The following is a 19,991-nucleotide window of genomic DNA, read 5'->3' as shown; positions in this document are numbered from 1 at the left end:
ATGATCGTTTCATTAATCCGTTCCGTTGACGCGATTTAAAACATTCTTCTATTTAATTTCCATTTAACGTGGAATTCGAAGTTAATACAATTTTACAATCTAAGTTTACTGATCCAAGAGAGCATTCTTTTAAGTTCTTTAAACTTCACATTTTCGCGAATCTTCTTGATAAATGAAAAATTCTGGTGACCTACCTCTAAAATGGAATGAACTTATTATTTTTAAAATACATTTTAAAACTACTTTTAAGAAATGTATCCACGTTCAAGAAAATAACGATAACGATAACGATGATCGTTTCATTAATCCGTTCCGTTGACGCGATTTAAAACATTCTTCTATTTAATTTCCATTTAACGTGGAATTCGAAGTTAATACAATTTTACAATCTAAGTTTACTGAACCAAGAGAACATTCTTTTAAGTTCTTTAAACTTCACATTTTCGCGAATCTTCTTGATAAATGAAAAATTCTGGTGACCTACCTCTAAAATGGAATGAACTTATTATTTTTAAAATACATTTTAAAACTACTTTTAAGAAATGTATCCACGTTCAAGAAAATAACGATAACGATAACGATGATCGTTTCATTAATCCGTTCCGTTGACGCGATTTAAAACATTCTTCTATTTAATTTTCATTTAACGTGGAATTCGAAGTTAATACAATTTTACAATCTAAGTTTACTGAACCAAGAGAACATTCTTTTAAGTTCTTTAAACTTCACATTTTCGCGAATCTTCTTGATAAATGAAAAATTCTGGTGACCTACCTCTAAAATGGAATGAACTTATTATTTTTAAAATACATTTTAAAACTACTTTTAAGAAATGTATCCACGTTCAAGAAAATAACGATAACGATAACGATGATCGTTTCATTAATCCGTTCCGTTGACGCGATTTAAAACATTCTTCTATTTAATTTTCATTTAACGTGGAATTCGAAGTTAATACAATTTTACAATCTAAGTTTACTGAACCAAGAGAACATTCTTTTAAGTTCTTTAAACTTCACATTTTCCCGAATCTTCTTGATAAATGAAAAATTCTGGTGACCTACCTCTAAAATGGAATGAACTTATTATTTTTAAAATACATTTTAAAACTACTTTTAAGAAATGTATCCACGTCCAAGAAAATTTGGGTTCAATTTAAATGGATTCTTACTTTTTATTTAAATCTTCTACACGTTGCTCACCGAAGCAATGCGTAAAAATGAAGGCTCCGCTTGGGACATTTATAATATTATTCGACGATAAATTAATCGTATTAATCGACGAGTGTTAAAAAGTCCTCGTTGCTGCGCTTACGAGTGAAACTATCTGGGAACGAAAAATCAAATAAAATTTGCGATGCTTTGTTTCTTTCAACGGAAACAAAACAAAAAGCGATGAATATATCGTAAATGCAAAACAATGTCGAGAGAACTGTAAAAAAAAATTACAGCATGTTCCGAACTTCCAAGCTTTTCAGTTTTCCCTTCCTTTTTTCGCGTTTTTACTACCGACGGTAGAACAATTTTTACCGAATGTTTTCAATAAGAATAAAATACTACCGGAAGAGTTGTTTTCATTTTGCAGTATAACGTGCTCTTTTATTTGGTTTAAGAGATCGCGGACTCTAATACTAAAAGATCCACAAATTCAAAGACTGCACTAAAGTCTTGCATAAAACTTAAAGTAACAAAGGGACGAATAAACTGTCGACGAATAAATTTCATTAAAAAAATTGCTCTATCGCTTTTGAATCGATTTTAAACGAACATCGTTTCTTTTTGTTACGCGCGCGTAGATCGTTTGGGTAAGTTAAGCTACAAATAATGAATTACTCGCAAAATTCATCTATCAACCGCGAGTAAAAAGTTTACGCGACTAAAATGTGTCGTCGTACGTGATCGTTATCGGTGTTCACATTACACATTGAATCACGTTGCGTATCGAAGGACACGTCTTGGTATTAAAAATCGCACGTCAGACATTCGTCACGGCTCTGTGGTTAGTGTAAAATTACCATGGTAATTAAGCTTCCAGTGTGACGAGGAAGGGGACGGTTTGGAGCGCGCGCCACCACGGAATTCCGCAGGATCGAATCTAATTTCGCCCGGTGCAACTATGCACATATTTGATTGAAACGTACGCATGGAGTTAGTTCTTCGAATTCGATGAATATTCAACGACCCGTCCAGATCCTTAAAACTTGTTCCTAGAGTGTTTCTAGACGGTGGTCGCGTTCTAAGCGTTAATTTCATCGTGACGAATTCTAACGTGAAAAAAAAAAAAATGCAACACGGAATCCGAACGCGACAACCGGAAAGTGGAGGGGATAGAGAAATTGAAAAGGGTTCAATTAAAACTCGGTGGAACATCCTCCGTTCGTCTTTTGTCTCGGGGTGAGAGCGGGCCATTGAAAAACCGTATGGATTGTTTAATTAAAAGTTTAAGAATGGGACTCGGGCCGCGTGAAAAATGTTGGACGGGGAGTTCCGATATCGGTGCTCCCGGAAGTTCTTAACGACGAAGGCATCCGCGGCAACGAGCGTTCGGGCGGGGCACGGGGACACCATGGGAACTAAATAATCGCGACGACAAAAGTTTCCCCACCCTTTTGCAGGTACACCGCGTACCGGAAGCCCGCGAAAGTAGGCGTAATTGCGTACGCAAACCGCCCGCCGACACGGCGAACTTTTTCATTAATGTTGCGTTAGCCGGCCCCCGTTATTTATTGCCGGTGGGCCCGGAAGCGTCCCGGGCGGCTTTATCGCGCTACGTCTAGCCAACTGAATTAATATCGCGCTTGCGTTTCGAGCCGGATGAAAATTCACTTCCTAGCCGTGCGTCGGACCGACGTTACTCGGGATTCGTAAAAGTGCTCGCTCGATTATTGCTAGGTAAACCCACCCTATCTTTATTGACTTTCGTTCACGAATTGTAATAAGGTCGCAAACCGATCGCGGCACGACGAGGCTGAACGCGATTCGAAGATTAACACAGGTAATTGAATAGCCGCGAAGACTATGCTGGTGACTATATTGGAGAAAACTGTGTCGAAGAGTATGTTGGAGAATTCAGGGTGTCCCAATCATCACCGGTCGATTTGAATTTCGCGCTATTTTTAAACCGTTACATCGATTAACTCGAAACTTGACATGTGTTATCTAGATAGGTGGGAAATTGATTATGGGAAAGTGTACGGTGAAAGGACGCGTGAAAATTATTCAGACGTATTACGAAAAATCGTGACCTTTAACGCTAACGATTCGGAAACTAAGTAATCGTTTCTCTTGAAATCATGCGAAGTGCAAAGTTTGGTCGCTAGATTTGTCGAAACTGGTTCAGTTGTAAAATAATTCTGTCAAAGGATATCATTGTAGTCGTGAATAATGAACAAAGTTACGAGTATTGAAAGAGAATGTTTTTATTATAATTTTGCTCCCAAGTTCCTCTCAATTTTTATTATTACACGGTTCTGATTTTGAAAAGGAATCTCAGTTTTCCTTTCAGTCCTGTTATTCCGAAGAGTGTTTGAAGTATTTGTTTAAATAAGTTTGTAATTTGTAATAATATGAGATACGTAAGACCGTGCAGTGAAGACTATAGTAGACTGTAGTAACATTCATTATTAGGTAACTTTGTTTTTCCACGTACTTTAAGCGTGTGTTTCAACCACAAAGTTGCCTTATACTCTGAGTTCAGAACCCGGAAAAGTTTAGCCGAAGATCGTGGTAAGTTTTATAGTTGTGAGACTTTACCAATGCCACGGGACAGCGAACTATGAAGTAATGATTTGTGATTTCATCGTAAAGTGCTCGTTCGTGGTATCGCGAGCTTTCTTACTCATTGACTAATTATCCGAGAAAGCTTCGAAAGCCAGATACAAAAGCCTTGAAAGTTTTCGCTGTAACCTGACTCGAAAAACTTTAAGAGTCGGTAACAAGGATTTCTTACACGTGCTTCTTATTTCTCCAAAACCTTATTGCAAGTAATTTACAGCCCCATTCGCACACGATCAAAAATAACTTTTCTTCGGAGGATAATTTTGCTCATCGAAGAGCCAAAAATATATTTTAATCGCCTCGAAGAAATTACTAGGGGTAAAATTAATTGTGACAGTAATTATTTAAATGTAAGTTTTATCGACGTTTCTTATACATTATTTTCTACACGCCGCAAATTGTTTTTTGTAACAATTGAACGAAGGCGTAGATGTAATGAGTCATCTCAATATCTAATTTATTAGATTATTTCAATATCTGAAAAGTTGAAGAAGAAAGAGCATTTAAAAGTATAATTTTATCGTTACGATTATCATCTCGGTTTGTTGACGTTTTAATTATTTTTTCACCTTGCTTATTTGCATTTTGAGTTTGAAGTATATACTAACAAAATAAAGATTGCAGAGATCATTATTTTCATATTGTTGAACGTCATTATAAATGTGACTGTAAATTGAAATAAAAATAATGGATAAGTAGTAAATACTATATATTTATTACTAATACTATCAACATTATTAATATGTCTATTGGAAGTTTTTAGAATTTTGGATAGTATTATATTATATAAGAGGTGTAGTATGATTAAGATATTTAATTATTATTTAATGTATCGTTGTTATCTTTCAACAATAAAAGCAAATAATATAAACTATTCTGTTGAAAAAAACAATTTTCTCGTGCAATGGAATCAATGTAATTTCGTCGTGTGATGGATCACCATCGGAACTTTAATCATACCTGTTCTTTTTTGTCGTAGACTTTTATTACAAATGAAGACAAACTTCGTTCGAGTGACGAATACGCGTGCGTGATATTCGCACGCGAATTGAAATTTTGCAACAGTAATTGGCGTTGCATGGTTCGGAATAACCTACGCTGTTGCACGCAGAGTTAATCTTGTGCAACTAACGAGTGTAAATTATTTGCGCGGAGAAACTAGCTCTATGCGAGTCTTCGCTAGTTTTGAGAACCGAAGTTCGCGTGCTTCTTTATCCTTGGTGTTCTTCCATTTAAATTTATTCAAATGAAAGTTGCTCATTATATCGAATGCCAATAGAAAAATGACAATCTGTTTAACAATCTGCTTAAATTTCTTTCCAGAAGAACTTGAGAATTACTTAATTTCTTCGATAGAATTAAGTACTGCATTGTACATCGGTTGAAGTGAAAAATATCCCAAGCAAGAAATACGATTCACCAAACTCGTTTATAAAAAAAAAGCATTCACAATTGTGGAAATAAAATATCACCAAAACATACTTCAACTAATCGATGATAACTTTGGTTCTATTTTCGAAACATTTTTGCGAATAATTAATATTATGCAGATGTTTAGAAATGAAAATTAACCCCATACTTGGCTCTTCATTATATTTACAACATTACGTTGCCTACTGTGCAGTGAATGTTTAAAATGCTACTATCGTAATCTCGCGTATGTACCTATGAGTAAGTACACCTATGAATATATACATAAAGAGGTAAAATATAACCAGAATATTTAGGCGCGTAAACGCGAGGTACGGAAAATATTGTTATTAAACGTTACCTCGATATTACAAATACGTTCAAAATTACAAAAATTCCAATTGCATATATATATATTGTAAATTGACTTTTGTAAAAACAGTCCCGATATAACAGCTGGTATCCTTGTTCGGGCATTTCGTATTACATTAAATACGCATATATGGATTTATGCGACCGATTGTGGTACATTCCTGGCAGATTAAAATATGGCTGGAAAATATGCACGACCCCATCTGTGCAACGTACTGTTCGAAAGAAAAAAGTTCGTGTCGCGTAATACAGTATCAAAAGCACGCTACGAGAACACCCTTGGGCAGCTGCACACTGAAAATACAATGTAGTCACGTGTGCTGGTTCGGTCAATTTGTCTATAAAGTTTCATAGAGGTTTGCTGGATTTGAAACATTTATAAGTACACCCCACCGTAAGTACGTGCAATACGGACAAGCGAACTCGGTGTATCCGAGCTGGTGCTCCCTGGTGTTCTATGACGTTAGCGGCATTATGTTCCATCCGCCGAGAATCTTTTATGGTGGCCGTAACGCGACCGACAATGGTGGCAGTAAAACGGATACGCGTGTCTGATACGCTCCATCAGTCGGCATCTTCGTAGCGGAATTGAGTTGTAAAGTGGTTAAAGACCAGCCACGGAACACCCTAAATATTGCCACCCGACAAGATGCTTGCCGCAGCTACCGCTTATCATCGCACAACAGGTCGTTCTGTGTCGTAATTCTGTTTGTTCCGAGCTTAACGAAACGTTCGCAAGAAAATGTGACGCGCGTATCTCGAAATACGCGGTACAATCCGACCGAGCATCATTTTCTGCGGGAAGAAGTAAGTGGAAATTGCGAAATGAATATTTATTTCACGGGGAAATTTTAGTTTCGAGACAGAGAGGAACTTTGAAAACACGTCTAATAGGTATGTGCTCGACGCGTTGATGGGCCGATGAAATTTAATATTTGTTGTACTTGTCATCTTCGCGAGAGCAATTAATTGACGACGTTTTTCCCGATGAGAATGAGTCTAAACTTACTTGGATCATTTTTAAATCTGTTACTCGAATCTGAGTAACGATGTATTCGGATTCATTTTCACAGGGAAATACTCGCAAACTTGTGAGTAATACTGCCGAAAAGATGCAACGAAAAATGTAGAAATTTTAATTTTCATTTATCCTGGTCGCGTGTCTTATCGCTGAGAGCGTAATGCGAGACTAGCGAGCACTGTTGCTCTATCTCACTCGCTCTCGTTGTATCCCATTCATTTTTCTCATCGCGACTCGGAATTTGGTTCCATGTAAAGAGAATCGTTTCATGGAACGAAACCTAACCTCTCCTAGATAACTGAAACGCTGAGGTCTTGATTTCGTTCCAGTTATCCGGGGTTAATATACAAGAAATACTATTCAAATGCCTTCAATGAATTTTTCCTTATTTAAAAATATTCTGTATGATTATTTAAATGTAAGAAATACGTTCGTATTCAATTTGAAATTTGAAAGGTAAAAAAGTGTTAAGTGAATTTGGAAAATGAAGAAAAAGAAGCTATGGAAGTGCGCCTTCGAGAAAATTCAATTCCACGCAGAGAAAGCAGAGGCTTTCTTCTTTAAAATGAGTTTAAGTAGCTTGATATATAATTTATTTCCACAAAGTTAGAGCGATTCAAATATCGATAATTCTTCGGCTTAAAATTAGCGATCCTTTAATTTTGCTCCGAGATGTAGTATAATACAAAAACAGTTGTAATTCGGAAACAAAGTGATATCGGACATATATTTATGAGTTTTTTTTCTCACTGAATTCGCCTCTAAATCTAGATCCACCCTATGTTTTTGAACACCCCTCAGAATCAAAAACTTTAAACCCGAAACGATAAGTTGAACATATTAAAAATAGCAGAATGGTTTTCAGTTACCACACGACGACGTAGATCGAAGTGTTGCGTATTAAATAAAAATATTTATATCGGAGTTTGAACTTACAACTAGCCAAGGTTTGGTCATTTGTTCTTTCGACAAAGGTGGCCCTTCGAACAGGTTTTTCGCTCTGGTATTGATTAAACGGCACACCGCGTATCTACTAGCACAACCAATTCTACGATAGGTGGAATTAACAGGAAGCTCTTGAAAATTGAAAACTCTATTCCTGCAGGCGATAAAACTCTCTAGATAAATTTCAATTCTGCGAACGAGGTGTATTTCAGAAGGAATAAAGCGAATCGAGTTATTATTAATTTCACAAATGAAATAAAGGATAGGAGTAGCACAACCAATTCTACGATAGATGGAATTAACAGGAAGCTCTTGAAAATTGAAAACTCTATTCTTGCAGGCGATAAAACTCTCTAGATAAATTTCAATTCTGCGAACGAGGTGTATTTCAGAAGGAATAAAGCGAATCGAGTTATTATTAATGTCACAAATGAAATAAAGGATAGGAGTAGCAAAAGCAGCTGAGAACAATAGAATGGGTGAGGTCGGTAGTTTCCTTTTCCGGTTTCTTGTTTCATGTATGCGCGTCTATTATTATTTCTGAATGAAGCGATGTAGAGAGGGGTGGAGTTGAAATTTCTTATTAAAAGTAGAACGCTTTATCGAACGGGATGTTCGAACGTTTCAACGTAGCGTAACAAGCGTTGGCTGAACCGCTTCTTTGTGTTTAGCGATGAAGTGTGGCTGTACAAACTCACGGCTCGCGCGCTGCAAGTTTCGCACAACTCGCAGATGTTTGAGCGTGAATCATAATTAAATTCTCAATGGTTCCGCCGCTACGTAACGCGGCGACGATTCAAACTTCGCGTCGATAGCGTTTACGCTCACGAGTAAATTACCGCGCCACGCTCGGTAGAATGGGACTCCTTTATTATGAAAAACGAGAATCGGGCACGGTTAACTGTACTTTTTCGCTCTAATTACAGACTCTATTGTATTCCGGAAGTGTACGAAGTAAGTCAAGCGGGAGTTTCCACCGGACGTGGCGGAAGTTCAAGTAACTGACAATGGGAAGGAAAAAGGGAAATATTGAAATTGGAAACTCGCTTATGGGCAATGAAGCGTATGATCTTCGAATCGAATCGAATAATCCCTTGTCGTGCGAACAATTTTGATTTGTCGTCGAAACGTTTTCGACCTCGAGTTCGGTCATCTTCGGTGACAATAACGTGTACAAAATTTAGAAAAAAATGAAAATTACATCGATAATTGAGAAAAAAGTAGAATTTCGAGAGAAGTAAATTTAAATAATGTAAATTTTGATTAACTCAAGATTGGTACAAGAACCGTGGTTGTGAGCTGCTAATGACATCATAACCATAAAAAATGAAATTGCTCGTTTTGTCCGTTAAAAGTCAATAAAAATGACATTCGTTTTAGGAAAATGGAAGTTTAGTAAAATAGCTATTAATCCTTCTTTTTAAGTACTATATATTGTAGAGTAAGAAAAAATCATATTATGTTTTATTTATTTTTATTTATTATCATATCAGTTTCATAAGACTAATGAGTTGTTATGGATTTAATTTATTTCTTTTGGAAAAGGTTTCTCAGTTTTTTATTTTTGGAAATGATGGTAGAAAAAGTATTTATTTGACTCTTGGTAGAAAAGCAAAATATTATACAAGAAGATAGCCACTATGTGGTTAATTAATATTTCGTGTGTTAGTAGATCATTTTCACGAATATAGTTTATTTAAAAAATAGTACACGAAGACTTATGGAATGACTTGATAAAATAGAAAATTAAACTATCGAGAACAATGCGAGGTGCACTCTTTTTATTTTTCTATTGTTTCTGTGGTATATAAGAACTGTAAAGAAGCGATGTAATAAAAAATATTTATGTGGGGCAAAAAATATCGAGACTGTGTTTAAATGTATATATGGATCTATTTTGGAAAATATTTTGAATTGAAAAACGCATTCGAGGATGAAGACTCGAATGAATCAATAGTATTTCCCGGACAATATTGTTAAACGAAAGCACAAAGAATAGTCTAAGATCAAGTTTCTATTAATCTAAAATCTCGAAACTTCAAGAGCTATTCTATAGAGTAAGAGATATAACAAAGCTGCAAAATTTCCTACGTGCTCACAGCTACTGACTCTTTTCTAGAAAATTTTAATCACCTTTTCGTTGAATATTCGTTGGACATTTCATATTTTATACATTGTGAGATATATTTATTCATACATTAAAATGAAACACCCTACACATTTACAAAACAAATTTGAAATAAATCGTTACAACGCAAAGTCCTCTTCTCTTTTACAACATGGTTGGAATCCGTGTAAGCAACTCGTAAACCTTTGGTGCATTGACCACATATAATATTTTAGTGAAAAATTACCACGAGAATGTAAAATATTGACTTTTTCATCGCGCAAAATGAGAGTAAACCTTCCTTATGAAATTTCGCGGTACTTTTTATTTCTTAAAATTTTGATTTTCTATAATCTTGGGAAGATTAAATAAAATAAACGATCGCATTCATGCATCCGAAAGGACTCTACAAACATTGCACCGAATATAATAGATTGTTCAATAATTTCAGTCCATTGTTTTTCCATTGTAAAAAAAAAAATACTATGACACTTCAACTTTGAACAATTGTAAATATACAAACGAGTCGACAGATCTACATGAAACTTTACACACGTTCATCAAACAGTAGTACCATCTTTAGAAAAATAAAACGACGAACCTAATAGCTCCATTTCTTATCAAACGACAAAACTTATCGAGCAATCTATTATATATATATATATATATATATATATATATATATATATATATATATATATTCTGCTATGAAAATTGAACAAAATATCTTCTTTTAGTTTTTAGATGTTTATACCGCATCGAATCAACATGCCTTTCTCATTCACGAAGAGCAACACGCGGGATCGATACTAGTTTCTCGCTTGAAACCGTCTGCATCCTTCTTGCTCTTTAGTGTTTCTCTCGAAGAATCATGCCGATGGAGAGGGTCACGAGTACTTCGAGTTCTGTTCAAACTCGAATGGCCCTCGAGATTGATCGAAGCCTTTGAGACACTCTGACGCTTTAGAAACGTGGTCGGTTTGTAAATGTTTCATCGAGCTTGGTGCATTGTTTTTTTTTTTCGCCGATGAATTACTTTTAGAAAACACTTATCTGTCGAATACACTCGAAGGTGCTTTTGTACGTGTCGAGATTCGAGCGCATTCTTTCTTCCGGAACGAGCAGGCTATTTTAACACAATCTCTTGTTACAAATATTCGGTAATTAATGAACCGATAAACGATATTTGTACAACATTATCTTTTAACGGTGTTACTCTTTGAATATATAATACAACGGTGACCGAAGTTCAAAGAAGTGTTCCGACGATGGTAAGCACGTGAACTCTTGAATAGCAGTTCTTTGCTAGAAACACAAATTACTACTACTACTTTCAGCTTCATGCAAACATTGTGAACTTTGTGCTCAATTTCCTTGAAACTTGGAAAATGTTCATCGTATTTCTTAGCTCACAGACGTGAGGTGCGAGATATAGTACTTAACCAACAGTTAGTACTTGATCAACACTTATATGTGAACCTAGAGAATTTCCTCGAGTATCTAATGCACCGTTGAAATTATTCGACGAGTATTCGTCTAATTAGATTCTTTGGATATTCTTAATTAGTCCGGTGTACGAAATTGAAGAGTAACGCATTAAAGCAAAATAATAACAATTTTGTCTACATTTCGGTCAAATTAAGCTGGTCTTTCAGAGAAATAGAGATATAGATAAAAATTAAGAATGAAAATGGAATATAAATAAAAAATAACATAGACTGAATATATGGCAATATATAATTGATAGCTTGTATTAACATTTGTACAGTGTGAAAATCAAGGTCAAGTCATATGATGTGTTAAGTGTAATAATATTGGCTGTAGAGATATTAGTTTCTCAACTATTGAACCAATTAAACGTATTTCTCAATTCTCAAATTTCAATACGCAATTATTGCAAAATTTTTAAAAATTGCATATGCTGTGCAATTTTTAAATTCGTAGCTGGAAATAAAATTGTAACAGGTCTGATATTTTCTTTACTTCTTTACTTGTTCTTTATATACTACGTAAAAGGGAAAATTCTTCACTTGTCCTATAGATTGAAGAAATAATGGAGTCTCCGCGAAATAATTGAAATTCCGTAGACGTTGAGAGACAAAAATAATTGGATTTTAGAAAACATCGCCGATGAAAGTTCTTCAGGAGTTTATCATTTCTGAAGTTTCAAAACTTTAACCATTGAACAGTCGACAAAAATATATTGCCGGACGCTTTCCTGTTTTAATTAAACTTTTCCATAACTGGGGTCATACCCTGGTGGGAATCAATTACTGTCATGCTCCTTGAAAGCTTCTTGTGATAACTGAACATCATTTGAGGTCTCTACTTAAAGATAATCGTTATTGCATTACTGGTTTGTTAACGTGCTAACTTTTTCGAATAAAATATTATACTGTAAAATATGTTCGTGCAAGTGTATTATTGTATAATGTACCACGTTTTATTTTAACAAATTTTTAACACGTTACGATTTACATACTGTGCAGTTTTATTTTTACATTAACTTTCCTGCCAAATAAAAATTGTTCAAATTGTACAGTAATATTTTGTGCAATATGTGTTGACACTTTCGGTTCCAACTTTTTGTGAAGGATCAATCTCATTTTGTTATCAATTTTGTTGCTCGTCACTTTCTTTTCACTATTAATTAATATTTTATTCGTGTTATAATGGACATAATAAATTATAGAATATTTAATACAGAAAATAGAACTCAACGAGATAGATGTGTTGTCAATCATCGTTCGTTTCGGTTTATTAACTATTTAAGTTTTTCGTTGTCAACGATGCTAATATTTTGAAGGAAACTTATAAAAATAGGCTAATAAATAAATAAAAAAAAAAATAAAATATCGGTTGAGTGGCGTGCAAGATATCGCGAAATGAAACATTCGGAAAACTGCTAAGTTGGTTCCCAATTTGTTCAACCTCGATGCCAGTTTGAAAAATCGTTCGATTCGTGGAGAACGAGACGAATATTCGATTATAGAGTGACAGGTGGTTGGAAAGTGGGGTAAAATGTTTTCTAGTTTCTGAATCGTTGGAAAAGTTTAGAGACAGAAGCGAATGAAATATTCACTAACAGACTCACGTACCTTCCGAAAGTAGAGCAAGCAGTTATTTTTAACTACTTCCTTTCTTTCTGATAAAATCTAAGAAAGATTAGAACGAATCTGGATGGACCAAGATGGATCTCTATTTTTCAATATTATTTTATTTTTCAATCAAATTAGCCCATTAATTCTGAATCGTGTTTTCATATACGTAAAATCGTTGAAAATATTCGCCGAGTATTTTTTTTTCAACGTTGGTGGTTGGAAAATTATTAGGTCGAATAATTTGAAAAAAATAGAGATAGACGTACAATTTTATGTAGCAAAAATACACGTTAACGAGTTTATTTTGTTGTTTGTACCGACCAACTTTCAACAAGAATTACGCGTTAACAAAAATGTTTTTTAAAAGTCTGCATTATCTTGCTATAGCGACGTCATTTGCAATTTCACAGAAATTTGGCTCACGTTGTGTTATTTCTTGTATAAAGCCGAGCAATTTGTATGCATAACATTGTTTTCTATCTTCATTTCTATTCGAGGGGTTCTATGCAATTTTTTTCCAGCTCTCAACATATAACCCTAATATGTTTCTCAAGTTTTTCTTCACTCATAGCGTGTCTTAATAATATATTATTTTTCTATCATTGAAGCTATTAGTTGTAACTAGATGCTTCTATGCAGTCGATCCTCGTATAACACGGTTAATGTGTACCGTGTTTTAGAAATTCGCATTATAGAAAATTGTGCCGCACTGATTTGTCTTCTTAAAACTAACTTTTTTTTTAAAAACCTAATTTACAAAATACTTTTGTATTATATATACTTATATATTTAAAGTATAAGCTTTCTTGAATCACGTACATAAAGCACTGATATGTTATTGATTCCACAGGCGATTCGATTCGATTAAATTAGTTTGTAGTTCTTAGACTCGATCCGATTGCTTGTCACTTATTTAGGCGAAACAATGAATTGTATACCAAAAGTATAAAAAGTGAAAATTTGGTAACATATTGTTTAAACAAATTGATAGTTTCTAAACCGTTTGGAAGGTTAAATTCATTATTCAAAACTACGCAATTTTTGTTTAAGCAACTTTTTGATCCAATCGTTCTCTGAAATTATCTCGTCATTTTCGAAATATCGAGGAAAATGTGTTCCCCAACTTTGATGACTGATTTCACCTCCTGGATATGGATAATAGCAGATAAAAAAAAAATAAATGTCAAATATTTTCTTAAGAATTATGTTATATCTAAGTTTCATTACAATTGGTGATTTACACTTAAGTAACGTTCCTTGTAAGTAATCGTGGACTTAGTTTTTGTAACAGTCTGCCTATCGAAGATTTGTTACTATCGAAATATAGTTTATCTCATCTGATTTAATCAGTTCCTTTCATGAAAGTAGGTAATCCTTCGAATCTTGAAATTCTCAGTTGTGCAAACATATTCAATGCTCGAACGATCCACTAATCAATCACGGACACGAAACAACCATATCAAAGAAAAAGAATCCAGCATCAACTCGTCGTTAATGATCCGGAGGTCGATTCGACGTTAAACACGAGAAAAAAAAAAAATAGAATACGAATATTTTCGACAACTTTCTCGTGGAAAGTTTCTCTGAAATCGGTGTGCGGCGGTTGAGCGATGTTCCTTGTTAGTCAGGCGCTAATGTGGTCGGTTAATGGCTCCGGTTCAAGTCCATTATGTTCAAACATTACTCCAAGATCCTTCGTCACAGATCATGCTGTCGCTATTAATCAGAAATTCATCGGGAAGAACACAGCCGCGCGGTAATAGAACGTCAATTAATTTTGTGTACCGGCTGCCGCAGCTGTATTGCAGCGTGAAAGGTTCTCGTCCAAGCTTGCTGATCATTAATTATACGACGATCGGTACCTTTGTCCCGAAAAGAGGAACGATTCCAGAATCTGTTCGTTCATCCCGCGAAACATCTTTCCATTCTGTGGGAATATTTCTGGAAAACAAGATTTTAACACGGTCGTCTTTCGAGCGTCCCGTTATCCGCGAGAAGAACAACAGAAAGCAACGAGCAAACCAAGACAAAGGAAAAGTGCACCGAGAACAAGATTCGAGAGATTATTTCACGGTAGCCCGAGTCGCTGCAAAGAGAAGCAGAAGGAATACCAACGTTGGGACGAGTATGAAGCTATTTGCGTACGGGAACTTTGCAATCTATGAGATTGAATCGAGAATTTCTCGGAAGGGCTTCGAAGTGACTGGGCAGGCACCACGGTTAGGCGAGGAAGGATCGGAGTGAAAATTCTCATCGCTTTCGAAAAGCAACAAACGAATTCGCGAATTCTTCAAAGATCGTTCAAGAAGTTCGAAAGTGTGAAAATTGTAACGTAATTCTAATAAGTGAAATAGGGTTCATCGTTGCTTTAATGTAAATATTTCTGAGTAGAAAAACTATTGATTTATTAATAACGATATATTCGTAAATGGAAATTGTTAAATACTATCTTCGTTTATACATTTGTCACGCTGGGCAATAACGATGAGTAATTCGAGGTAATTTAGCAACAAATTTTTTTATTGTAGCTTCTTGAATTTTCTTCTAAATGGTTTCTAGATATATCCATAGGCAAACTGTTACAAAAACTAAGTCCACGATTACTTACAAGGGACGTTACTTAAGTGTAAATCACCAATTGTAATGAAACTTACGTGTAACATAATTCTTAAGAAAATATTTGACACGTATTTTTTTTTATCTGCTATTATCCATATCCAGGGGGTGAAATCAGTCATCAAAGTTGGGGAACACATTTCCCTCGATATTTCGAAAATGATGAGATAACGATGAAATAGTTCCTTCGAGGAACGATTGAGAAATTAACACGTGACGCTGACCCGTGAAATTGATCGATGTTTCGCAACGATATTGCCACGTTGTATCGTACGAATGTTTAATTGGGCGTATTTATTCACAATTTTAACGCTTATTTTCACGATGCATTTAAAATAACTTCGAAGTCAGAGAGTTCAATTGGCTGATCGAATTTGACAAAAACAAGTGGAAAAGTTTTAACGAATATAGAATACTGTTTATGAGTATTTTTTTTTTTTATTGTAGCTTTAATGTAAATATTTCTGAGTAGAATAACTGTTGATTTATTAATAATGATATATTCATAGATGGAAATTGTTAAATACTTTCCTCGTTTATACATTTATCACGCTGGGCAATAACGATGAGTAATTTAGCAACAAATTTTTGAATTTAGCAACAAGTTTTTGTATTGTAGCTTTTTGAATTTTCTTCTAGATGGTTTCTAGATATATCCATAGCAGCTTTGTAGATTGTTAACTCTTCGTTTCCACTTTTCGATTCATTTTACTCTAGAATTTTTCAATTAGTTTCAAATCCTGCGATTTAAAGTCTTGCAAATGCTTTAAATAATTTCTACACACTTTTGCATCGTGTTTAAGGTCACTACCTTTGACAAATTGAAATTTCTTTGAGAATGTTTCTCAAAGACTTATTTCAACTACATTTTGTATATTTCCAATAAGTTAAATGGCAAAACATTTACGGATGGTATTTCACACAGGTCGATAAACTAATCGTTTTCAAGACACTTGGTTATTCATTTTTTACACTAGCAATAAGTTCGAAATTGTTAAAAATTAAAAACCGAACTGAAACTTATCGAACAACTTAATAACTACTGTTTCCTAATAACCTAAACAACCTATTAGTATTTTTCGTTTACCAATGTATTATCTTCAGATATTTGCATACTATCGTACTGTCTGTATTCACATATACCCGTAGAATTTGTTCTATTTTCTAAAGAGAGCGTACGTCAAGACCGAAACGTTGAAAGTACAATAAAATTAATTTTTCTACAACTCTACCATTACAATGCAATCGAGCAAGAAAAAGAATACTATCTCGGTCTAATATTTCGTTCATTTAATCACTCTACTCGTCGACGAATGTATTTTCACTATATCAGTAAATGACGAGAAAAGCTCGATATAATTGAGCTCGAAAATTGCAAGGGTGACGTTACTTTTCAAATCGCACTTTAATTTTCCCAAATCGTGTCTCTCGAGTTCGACGTCTTGAGAAAACGTGAGAAATGCTTTCGTTGAATTTTCGTCCGCGTTAAATTGGAAATGTTCTTTGCGGTTCGCTCTTATTCGTACGCCTATTCGGACCATAATTTTCAGCCGGTGTACGTTGTTCCCGCAATCGCATCGTGTATACAAACAGTTCACATCGACGCGCCGTAAAAGGGGTGGATTTTCAGTCGGGTATGCCGTAACATCCACCGGAGCAAATTCCATTATTCTTCGTTAGAGTGAAGCAAACGGAAAATTGCGGTGCACTGTACACAACACCGGGATGAAACACGGACAACATTCGTCCCCCCCCCCCCCCAACCTTCCTCCGACTCCCACCGTCCAACGTTAAATCCTGTTTATCACTTTTAGAAATTCTAATCTTCTCTCACGATTACGCCTCAACCCCTACCATTCCCCTTTTTCTCGATGACGAGGACACGCAAGAAATAAATTATGACGTTTCTTCGTTCGTGCACGTTTTCCCGATACCGCGGCCCCGTTCCCTTTAACCCCATCGCGTGAACCCCTGGTACATGATCCTTCGAAACCATTAATTTCGTGACGTATAATATATATTCCTGCACGGGTGTTACGTGTACATTTATACTTATAAAACGATGCAAAGATCCTCTCCCCGATATATTAACGTATTTTCGACCCTTACGGTACTCTGCGAGCTTCGCAACGGTTATCTGAAATAGCGATCAATCGTTCGTTCGGATTACTTTTCGTTCCTGATAAAGCGAAACCAGGGAAAGAAATAACAGAGACAATTTCTACATAGGTCCGCATTTCGAATTATTTTGTTAAACTTGCGAATATCGTCAATTTTTCTTCGTTTTGGTGCTACAGGGTCTGTTAGAATTCGTAAAAGTTGGAGAAGTATAATACAAATTACAATACAAAGTTTGTCCCCCTACCAAACTGTAGATAGAACGAAAAGGAATATTGTGTCTGTCTCTTTCTTTGTAACATCGTTTCTCTCCTTACATTTAGAAGTGTTTTTGTCCAAAAGTAGTGAGAAAGAGTAAACAATGGTGCTTATTAGGTAAAAGTTAGAGAGATAGGACTGTATTATGAACTGAATGTTGCATACGAAGTGGCCAATTTCAAAACGTGTGAAAGATTTTATAATTTAACAATTAAAAACTGTCACAAGGTGGTGCTTATGATAGATCGATGTAAAATTTGCGATTAGCTCCAAATGATGCTGTTCGTGTTTAGTCGATTGTTCTATCGCAATGTGATCGTGAACTAAAGTGAAGCACGAGCAGTAAATATGTGTTATTCTCTTGTACGAGTTTAAACTCGATCACAATGCAGTCTTTTGTAACATTAATTAATAGGGGCAGGTAGGTGAGAGAATAACTCTAATTCGTGGATTCTATCAGTGAAGCTATCGAATATTTTTACAGGTTTAATCAGTCTGTAACTATGCGAGTTTTCGTTGACGGTTACACACAATTCTGTGTAAGAAAATTGCTCGTTTCATGATGCTGCCTTGTTCAACATTCACTTGCCAGATTTTCTAAAAATGAAAGTTTACATATTGAGGAGCAATAGCAATCTTGTCCTTCGTACTTGCGACGCAAAGGTACACATTCTTGTGAGAAACTTATGTTACATTGAACAGAGCATCCAGAATTCGATGGGTTATAACTTTGAATAATAAATGTTACTTCAAAACTAAAAATATCAAAAGTTTCATCACGAATCCAGTCACTTCATCTACAACGACCTGATAGAACGTGTTAACCTACGTTGAGTTACTGCACCTAAAACTACTAAATATAAACCAACTTGTGAAAATACGAGACTCGTTCAATCTTTAATTTCTCTAACATCTCTTCTTTCTCGGGTAAAGAAAAGCAATGAATTACCGTTAGGAAATGAAATTTCCCGTCATATATTATATCAGTATATTACAATAGTTTATCGAAGAACTCCGCTTTAAGAGAAAAAAAAGAGATCAACCAACGAAACTCGATCCCGAAACACCTCTCGTGTTACCATGAAATTCGCCTCCCTTTTCGATATTGCATTGTATCATATTTTTAATACGACATCGCGGAGGGTCGTGGAAGAAGCACGCGAGATGATTTATCAAGGTTCCATCGAGACGTCTCGTAGCCGGGGATCAAGCCCGTAATATCATTTTTCAAGCGTACATTTTTCTTCCCGCATGCCGCTACTTTTTACGCGTTCAACACTGTTCCCGTGTAAAAGCGGAACGCTGCCGTTCGTTGTCGTGGAACACTCAAATACTAAATAATAAATCACGCTTAACGCGCTGGAACTGTCTGTAAACGAATACCATATGTAACACTCGGTGTTTCGTCATTAAGGGAAGTGAAGTTATACCAGGACTATCTGATCTCGCACTCAAGAGAAATATTAGACGAACAAATGAGTAACCTGCTGTATGTTCTTACGCGTGAAAAGGCAATTTGAATTCAGAGTAGCTTCCCGCCGTTTTGTATCGTAGTGGTGCTGACACAGCTTAATTTTTTTTAACACCCCGACTGCAACGCCATTTTTCCATATTTAACAGTGTCCTCGAGATTTGTTCAAAGTGTAGCGTAAAAAGTAGGAATATTCCATGGTTGGAGTATTTATTTTATAACATTGTTAGCGATAATAATATACGGATATGCGATAGATCGTGTCTGATTTTTTCTTTGTTTATATAAACAGTGATTTCGTAATAGGAACTGTTTGCACCACCGGATCAAAGATATTGTATATATGTGTAATATATACACAATAATAGATAAAATACAAACATTTTGTTAGTATTATTCAGAAGACTACCGAATGCTGGAGTATCGAACAGTTTTATTATTTATCGCTATAATACAGGAATATCTATAAGCCAATTGTAATTTATGGTAATAAATTTATTAATTTAGAATTAATAGCAGAAATATTCCTCGAGTTTTGCAACGGAAATACCAGACAAGGAACAGTAATACACATCGATATAATGTTTCTTAAAATAATATGAGATTTTATTCGGAAAATTTTATCGAAAAGGAAAAAAATTAAAAAAACGCAAAGACGTTGTGTAATTCGTATCAAACAAGGGCAAAAAGAAAGACTCGAGATACTACTGTGAAAAGAGTGATGTGTTGTATATAGATGACTGTTTTAAAATGTGTCAGACACTGTATTATTTTTAAGTAAGCTATTTACGGTTGA

At 35.1% G+C, this 19,991-nt stretch overlaps 1 protein-coding gene across 1 annotated transcript in view; it reads right to left on the bottom strand.

Moving 5' to 3' along the window:
- LOC143144078 (uncharacterized) overlaps positions 1-19,991 on the bottom strand; it is a 301,809-nt gene that overhangs the window by 130,287 nt on the left and 151,531 nt on the right. The window lies entirely within an intron of this gene.

This window comes from Ptiloglossa arizonensis, chromosome 3 (genome assembly GCF_051014685.1).
Source record: "Ptiloglossa arizonensis isolate GNS036 chromosome 3, iyPtiAriz1_principal, whole genome shotgun sequence".
In the NCBI taxonomy this organism is placed as follows: Eukaryota; Metazoa; Arthropoda; class Insecta; order Hymenoptera; family Colletidae; genus Ptiloglossa; species Ptiloglossa arizonensis.
The sequence above is the reverse complement of the archived record's forward strand: the minus strand, read 5'-3'. Positions and strand labels throughout refer to the sequence as shown.